Source organism: Narcine bancroftii, chromosome 2 (assembly GCF_036971445.1).
Source record: "Narcine bancroftii isolate sNarBan1 chromosome 2, sNarBan1.hap1, whole genome shotgun sequence".
Taxonomy (NCBI): domain Eukaryota; kingdom Metazoa; phylum Chordata; class Chondrichthyes; order Torpediniformes; family Narcinidae; genus Narcine; species Narcine bancroftii.
The window spans coordinates 185,142,935-185,151,783 of NC_091470.1; the positions used below are offsets into that span (position 1 = coordinate 185,142,935).

The following is an 8,849-nucleotide window of genomic DNA, read 5'->3' on the forward strand; positions in this document are numbered from 1 at the left end:
TGAGGGAGAAGGGAATTGAAGGAAAGATGTAGCAAACATACTACTTATATGGTGGGGTCAATCCCCCACCCAACACCTCACTCCCATTAGTGATACAAACCCCACAGGCGAGAAAAACACCCAACGCAGGCTCCACAGACCCTCCCCGACCTCCCTCTTCACTCACTGGGCTTCAGCTAACGCTCTCCAATCTGGACATATTTCTTCTTGATACATTCCACCTCCAGGTAGTTTCTCCACTCAGTGTATTCCATTTTTTCCAATTGATCCCACTGTGTTTGGTTTCCTGGCCCCGGGGCACAGATGTCTCCTACACCAGGCTCTCCTTGTTGAATCTGATGAAGTCCTCCCCGTCCCAGCCATACCTTGCAAAGCCGATGGTGGAGCCATCGTCCTGCAGCTCACAGCCGGTCAGCCTCAGGTAGTGTGGACCCCTGGATCATCGCGGGGGAGGCACGGCCCGTTAGTGGGAATGTGAGGATCTAACCCTCCACATGGTCCCAGTGCGGGGTGAATTCTCTCCTCCCCTCCCCCCCAAACATGGTCTCAGTGCAGAACTCTCCCCCTCACCTAGTCTCAGTGCGGATGTACGCCCCCCCAACCTGATCCCAGTGAAGGACTTCCCCCCCCCACCCTCACCTAGTCCTAGTGAGGGGTGTACGCTCTCCCCCACCCCCCCCCCCCAACCTGGTCCCAATGCAGGACATTTCCCTCCCCCCCAACCTAGTCCCAGTGTGGGGTGTCCACCCTCCCCCAGAGCCTTGCAATTACCCCGGTCAGCACTGTTCCCTCTAAGCTGCGTGCATGTGTGTGTGTTGCCCTTGTTTTGCAACCAGGAAATTAATTTATGCACAAAATGTTAGTTACATTAAATAATGCAGTAATTAATAAATTATACTTATTGAAAATAATCTCTTAGCTAACTGTTTCTGTTAACTAGTTAAAACATCCCAATACAGTTTTATTAGACATGAGAGATAGCCTGGACCAAAATTATCTTGAAATAATTTCAAGGTTACGTTTACACAAGCATATACTTCTGTCATAGGAAAAAAATTAGCACAACATAAGATTTGGCCACACTGACTACTAAAAATTAGAGGCCATATTGGGTCACACCCTTTTCTCCCCCCATCTGCCAGGCCGAAGATGCGCGATCTTGAAAACACCAACCTCCCAATTCAAGGACAGATTCTTTCCTGCTGTCATCAGATTCTTAAATGACCTTTTACTGGTAAAAAGCTGATGCATCTGTTCTTTTCTCTGTACCCTGCCCTCGTGACTCACAATAAAATGTTTGTTTTATTATTGCACTGCCTGCTTTATTTAAGGAAGAGTGACATGCCGGGATAGCAAGATATTCACTGTATCTCAGTGCATGTGACAATAAATGATTCAATTGTTCTTTTCCCTGGACTAGCTTCCATGTCATTCTCCAAGGTAAATGGTGAAGAGCTGGCCCACCCCCTGTTGCCCCACACATGGAGAACCAGACTGACCCATGAGAGGATGGATTCTTCTCAACATGCCTGGAATTTCATGAAGATTCTCCTTTGTCTCAAAACAGGAGAATCTTTTCACTGTGCACCCTCGCTCTGCCCACGTCGGTGACAGTGGCCAACCTTTTTAATTCCGCCCCCACTCCCATGTCTGTCCAGGGCCTCGTGTACTATCCCACCACGACCACCCATCATTGGAGGAGCTACACCTGACTTTCCGACTGGGCACCCTCCAACCAGATGGCATTAACATCGACCTCTGGTTTCTGCTAACCTCCTCTCCATTCTCCCTCCCCTCCATCTCCATTCACGGACTCATCCCTCCCCTCCTGCTTGCTGGTGTAACCTCCCTCTCATCCACCTATTACCTCTTGTATGAGGGACTATGCTCCTCCTTCTACCCACAACAACCCCCTCCCCCCTCCAATTTTGTTCAATTGGCTCCAAACATTCTGTTCATAACTTGAGAAGGGCTCAAGCGTGAAATGTGGGTTATGTAATATCTTTGCTACTTAAAGAATGTTGTCGTCGTCGTCGTCCCCCCCCCCCCCCATTGTGTGTTTATTTCCTGATTTTTCTCTTCAGAAAACCTCTATTCTCTTGGGATAATCCCACCTGACACCTTTGACCTGACCAGAACCTGAATGTCCCTCATCAGCCTTGGACTCTCAGGAAGATTCTGGTTCTGAATTCTCTCCACCTCAGATGGGATGTGACTCATTCAGTGTTTCTTCGGGTTCACTGTGACCTCACTGCTCTCTTACTCTGTGCCTTGACCTGGAATCCTCGGCGTTACTACCGCTCAACTGCCCTGATGTGCAGGATGAGTGCATATACACCCAGTTCTCCCTGTCCTGCACTCCCTTGCAGCCTGGATTGTTTCCCCTTCAAGAATGGAAACAAAGTTCAGAGTGCAAACAGTTAATGTTTCATTGCGAAGACCCTTCCTCAGAAATAGGGGTGGGGGTGTGTGATGTTGTGATGGAGTGGTCTGGGTGGTCAGTTCAGACACACCTGGTTAATGGTCTCTGCTTGGTTCTGCTGAAGTGTTTCACTTCACAGCAGTCTGTCCAGACCTCTCCGGCAAGTCTGACGTTCCCCTGTCCTCTGAACGTTTGCTGCTTCTCTACCATTCACCCTAAACCTGGGAAATTACCCCTCCACAGATGGGTCACACTCACTGACAGGCAAGGAGGGGCTGTGATGCCAGGACTGGGTCCTGGTGCACCGTTTCCAGCTGACTGATCACTTCCCCCACTGACTGAGATCTGGCACTCCATGTCCAGCTGTACTGACCCCTCCCATATTGAACAGTGTCTGGCACTGAACACTGAACAGTCCTGCCAGACTGACCCTCTCCCCATAGACCAGGATCCGGCACCCACGTCCACCGGACTAACCACTCCTCCCCACTGACCGGGATCTGGCTTCTTATGTCCAGCCAGACTGATCCCCACAACTGACTGGGGTCCAGCAACCTGTGTCCAGCATCTAACCTCTCACCCCTGTCACAGACCAGGGTCCAGATCCCCATGTCCAGCCGGACTGTCCTCAGCCCTACTGACCGGAACCTCAGTTGACCCCTCACCCACCTGCAGAGACCCCCCTCACACAGGAGGGTCAGCAGCAGCAGCAGCTCCATGATGTCACGCCACGATGTTGCAGCGAACTGGTCTGGACTGTCGATTGAACCAGTTTATCCCCAGGCAGAATGGTGGTGGGACTATGTCGTATCTCTATCCAATCATAATCCGAGCCATTTCGGCGTCATTGGTCACTAGGCAGAGGAACTCTGAAGAATTCGCACTTTCTCCAAATTTTGGCTCTACGTCTATCTGTCCAATCAGAATTCCGATTCTAAATGCGTCATCAGTTGCCGAGAGGGTTTGCAACGAGAAGTGAGATGCGGGACTTCCAGACACGGAGCCGGGGTCAGAGACTGTGGGGAAGACCCCCGGATATGGAGCCGGGGTCAGAGACCCTTCGGGCAGAACCACGGACACGGAGCCGGGGTCAGAGTCCCTTGGGGCAGATCCCCGAATATGGAGCGGGGGGTCAGAGACCATGGGGCAGACCCCCGGATGGAGCCGGGGTCTGAGAACCTGGGGACTGATCCCCCGACACAAAAAGAACATAATAACGCCTCATTCCGTTTGTATAATAACTTCTTTCCCCAGGACTTTGTCCGTCTATTTATTCATTTCAGCATTAACCCACGAGACTTTACCTGCCGCCTCACGAAAAGGAGAGAGATCGCAGTTGGGTCGCTTTACGATAATATTTAAAATGAGGAAGTTGTAGATTCAAACCTCCAAGCCCATTTCTCCACAGAAATCCTTACTTTCCCATAAAAACTTGCGTAGAATTTTATTTCGAAAATCTTCTTAGATACGGCAATAGATTGAAATAAGTATTGAAGCACAGGAAAAATATTCATTTTAATACAATTTACTCGACCTATTAATGTAATTGGTAAATCAATCCACCTTTTTAAATCTGCTTCAATTTTCCGAAACAACGGCCCATAATTAATGTATCTCACCTAAATATTTTATACCTCCTTCAGGCCATTTACATTTTTGTTTTTTGTCGACACTGAGTGTAATCACCAAATGTCAACAGCATTTGATCCCAATTCACCTTCTTCCATATTGTTCTAATTGCAGCTGTAATTTACATAATGATCTTTACATTGCATATAAATGATTTGGATTAAGGAATAGATGGCTTTGTGGGCTGTGTTGCAGGACTTTCCGCTTCAGGCGCATTGGTGCCTGACCTGCACAGCACATGCAAAGGTGCCCTTGACAATTTAGTCCTGGACCACCCTCTGACGGCTGCAGACGCACAGAACTGGCAGGACTGGGTTCACAGCCTCTGAGTGTTACGCATGCGCCGGAATCAGTCCAATTGCAGGCCGGCAGCGCTGAGGGGAAAAACCGTTCCTTTTAAGGTATGTATGCAAATTAGAGAAGCGAAAGGAGAATTTTAAAAACCGCAACCTTTGAAAAAGAAATGAAAGGGAGATTCGAAAAGTAGGATTCTTTAGGTTCGGCTAGTGTAAACTTAGGTTTTTCAGCTAATGACTCGCAATGATGTTAAGGAGTGTGGATGGAGGTTGGGGATGTGAGCCTGAAGAAAATAAAACATACTTACCTGGCAGGGGAGAATCGGTGGTCATGATGGCCGATCTCCCAGGACGAGGCTATCCCATTGCACTTCGGGTGTGCTGACGCCTGCGATGTCCCCAAATGCGGGATACTCGACTGCAAAATTTGTGGTAGTGGGGGACTGCGTTCGCGCTCTCCCCTGATCCTTGGTGAAAGATAGATCTGTTTTTCGTTACTTTATAGTATTGCTGTAGAATTCAAAGCTTCTGCTAATGCAGTGCTACTGCCTGGTCTATCTGGTTCTGCACCCACATAAGTTATCTGCATTCTACTTCCTAAACCATTTTCATTTAGTTTCTGTAAATATTTGTATGGCCCTATGCTTGGTGGATACAATGTATCTTGGAATGGAGAGAAACATGGAGGGAGAGTGGTTAGGGGAAGGGTGGAATGGAGAAAAGTGGGGGCTGGAGTGAGCGAGATAGAGGATGGAAAGGAGAAATGAGGGAAAGAGGAGTAAGGAATAGAAGAAAGAGGTGGGAGGGACATGTGAGATGAAGATGTGGAGGAATGGGAGTAACTGCTTCTTCCTCTCTCCCGCTCCCCCTTTCTCTCCTCCCTCTCTCACTCCCCTCCCACCCTCTCCCCTCCCTCCCTCACTCCCCTCCCACCCTCTCCCCTCCCTCCCTCATCTCTCACGCTCCCCATTCTCCCGCTCCCCCACCCTCCCTCCTCTCCCCTCCCTCCCTCTCCCCCCTCCCCCCCTCCCTCCCTCCCTCCCTCCCCCCTCCCCCCCTCCCTCCCTCCCTCTCCCCCCCCTCCCTCCCCCCCCTCCCTCCCCCTCCCTCTCTCCCCCCCTCCCTCCCTCTCCCCCCCCTCCCTCCCTCTCCCCCCCTCCCTCCCTCTCCCCCCCCCTCCCTCCCTCTCCCCCCCCTCCCTCCCTCTCCCCCCCTCCCTCCCTCTCCCCCCCCTCCCTCCCTCTCCCCCCCCTCCCTCCCTCTCCCCCCCCTCCCTCCCTCTCCCCCCCCTCCCTCCCTCTCCCCCCCCTCCCTCCCTCTCTCTCCCCCCCTCCCTCCCTCTCTCTCCCCCCCTCCCTCCCTCTCTCTCCCCCCCTCCCTCTCTCTCCCCCCCTCCCTCCCTCTCTCTCTCCCCCCCCTCCCTCCCTCTCTCTCTCCCCCCCCCTCCCTCCCTCTCTCTCTCCCCCCCCCTCCCTCCCTCTCTCTCTCCCCCCCCCCTCCCTCCCTCTCTCTCTCCCCCCCCCTCCCTCCCTCTCTCTCTCCCCCCCCCTCCCTCCCTCTCTCTCTCCCCCCCCTCCCTCTCTCTCTCCCCCCCCCTCCCTCCCTCTCTCTCTCCCCCCCCTCCCTCCCTCTCTCTCTCTCCCCCCCCTCCCTCCCTCTCTCTCTCTCCCCCCCCTCCCTCCCTCTCTCTCTCTCCCCCCCCTCCCTCCCTCTCTCTCTCTCCCCCCCCTCCCTCCCTCTCTCTCTCTCCCCCCCCTCCCTCCCTCTCTCTCTCTCCCCCCCCTCCCTCCCTCTCTCTCTCTCCCCCCCCTCCCTCCCTCTCTCTCTCTCCCCCCCCTCCCTCCCTCTCTCTCCCCCCCCCTCCCTCCCTCCCTCTCTCTCCCCCCCCCTCCCTCCCTCTCTCTCTCTCCCCCCCCTCCCTCCCTCTCTCTCCCCCCCCCTCCCTCCCCCCCCCCTCCCTCCCTCTCTCTCCACCCCCCCCGTCTCCCCAATATGGAGTGGGAACTTCCAGTAGGCGGCTAGAGGCGGTAGGCGGGTGCTCGTTGGGGCGCCGCGCGAGCACGAGGCGGGAGTACGAACCCATAGAGCTGCGGTCGCGCGCGCCGCCGGCTCCCGGCGCGTTCCAGCCAGGTGACCAGCGCGCGCCGCGCTTGGGAGGCATCACTGGTGAGCGTGGCTTGTTTAGGATTCTGAGGCCAGGCCTGTTGCCACGGGTGATGCGGAGGTGCCGGGCCTGTTGCCGTGCCGGGGAAAGGGCGGGACCTGTTGTCATGGGTTTATCCCGTTGCCCTGGGCTCGGTTGAAGGGCGTTGGGGGCGGCCCGAAGTCAAAGGCAGGGCCCGCTCTCGTGGGCGGGACCTGTTGTCATGGCCGGGGCTTGAAGCGAGGGGGCGGGGTTAGGGGATGCGTCTGAGGGACGTGATTGGGTCCTGGGGAAGAGCCAGAGCTTGATCGTCAGGAAGGAGGGGCTACTTGGAAGGGTGGGGAGTCATGTTGGGGGATGAGGGGTAAAGGGAAGGGGTGGGGGATGAGGGGTAAAGGGAAGGGGTGGGGGATGAGGGGTAAAGGGAAGGGGTGGGGGTGAGCGGTAAAGGAGTGGGGGATGATGGGTAAAGGGAAGGGGTGAGGGATGAGGGTAGGGACGGTGGGGAAGGGAAGGGGGATGAGGCTGGGGAAGGGGTGGGGGGATGAGGCTGGGGAAGGGGTGGGGGGATGAGGCTGGGGAAGGGGTGGGGGGATGAGGCTGGGGAAGGGGTGGGGGATGAGGCTGGGGAAGGGGTGGGGGATGAGGCTGGGGAAGGGGTGGGGGATGAGGCTGGGGAAGGGGTGGGGGATGAGGCTGGGGAAGGGGGAGGCTGGGGAAGGGGGAAGGAAAGGGGGATTGTGGAACAGGGAGATGAGGGTGGGGAAGGAGTGAGGGGAAGGGTGATGGGAAGAAGGTGGTGAAGGGGTTGAGGGGGAGGGGAATGGGATATGGGGAAGTGTGTGAGGGAGGGGAAGGGGATATAGGGGAAGGGGGTGAGGAGGAAAGGGAGAGAGAAAAGAGGAAATACAGAGAATGTCAGGGGGCAGAGGTGAAGCTCATCCACCAAAGGTCACTGATTCTCTCACCCCTCCACCACTGGCAGGTCAGGAACACAGGGAATAGCTGTTTCATGGACACGGAGAGGGAAAGACGGAGTGCAGTCCTGGCCCAGCGACCCCGTCAGGTCCTTGGAGCAAAGGACGGGTTCGTCCAACGTCAGGTCAAGGTCGTGGGGGTGGGTACCTCATACCACGAGGTCACTCTGTCCCTCGGCACTCCCTGCTGTTCACAGTGCACATCCCACCTTCGCACCCTGAGTTCCCTCTGTGAGAAACAGAAGTACCTTCACAGAATTTGCTTGAGACAAAAATTGAGAACAAAGAACATTTATTATACAACAATGCAAAGTTGGGTGCTTCCCCTTACCCTGGGAATACACACACATACTGGGGCTCACCCAACTTTTATACTTCATTTCAGTGGAGAGGTACCCTCCTCCCCCCCCCCCCCCCAATCATTCTTCTGCCTCCTGAATAAGTTTGGCATTAGGCAATCCTGTCTGCCTACATGCTGTTTCTGTGAACTTGGAGGACCAGGGAGTATCCTGTTTGTGTCCCATCATGTCATTATCCTTATTGTCCTTATTCACAAACCTGCCTTTGTCCTTATTCACACGTTCCCAACCCTCAGGGCTTACTAACTCTTATATGCAGAACTTGCTAATTCTGTCTTTGTCTTCCTACATTCTATTATCTACCCTTATATCCTATTCAGACTGGCTTTATTCATTACACATATATCCATACTAGCTTTCTTCATCTCTCATATTTTCATATTAGTTTTACTCATCTCTCACAATCCTCACTTTTCTTTTAGCTACGCTTCGTGAATTCTCAACTGCAATGTATTACTTGTAAACTTGGTCTTTTTCCCAGCGAGTCAGTAAACGAACTGCAGTCTCAGCATCATCAGACAGAATTTGGGAAACATACATCCTTTGGGTTATAGTGATCTGACGAGGGGACTGTTGAATTAAATACTGCACACAAGTCTTTAGGCAGGGGAGCACCATAATGGCCAGAATAGCGAGTCCAACTGCTATAAGGGCTGTGGGTATCAGACTCCAGTTACCCAATAAAAAGTCTAGTCCAACCCACACCGGACCAAGGTTGCCAAGTCTGAACCTGGGCATGGGAAGATTTTCGAACTCCTGAAGAAGTGTCTTTAACCGCCTGACCGTTGTGAGCATTGTCATTAACCAGTCTTTCACAAACGCTGCCTTCAGCAGCCAACGAGTAATCGAGAGCCAGGCAGTTTTGTTGAACTGTGGCTCGTATCTGTCGTCTTTCTTCAGCCCATAAATTCAGGGCCATCACTGTCTGTTCGGTGATGATTGCCAAGGCTGGAGTCTGATTAAACGATTTAAATGCCAAGCAGCTGTGTGTTCTGGAGCAGCTTATGTCGTTTACAACTGGAA

The 8,849-nt window shown here is 53.6% G+C and overlaps 1 non-coding gene across 1 annotated transcript; it reads left to right on the forward strand.

Annotated features, from left to right (window-relative positions):
* Positions 1–4,647: 4,647 nt before the first annotated feature.
* LOC138755902 (U1 spliceosomal RNA) lies at positions 4,648–4,811 on the forward strand. The gene has a single exon (XR_011352614.1). It is a non-coding gene; the product is annotated as a U1 spliceosomal RNA (small nuclear RNA).
* The last annotated feature ends 4,038 nt before the right edge of the window (positions 4,812–8,849 follow it).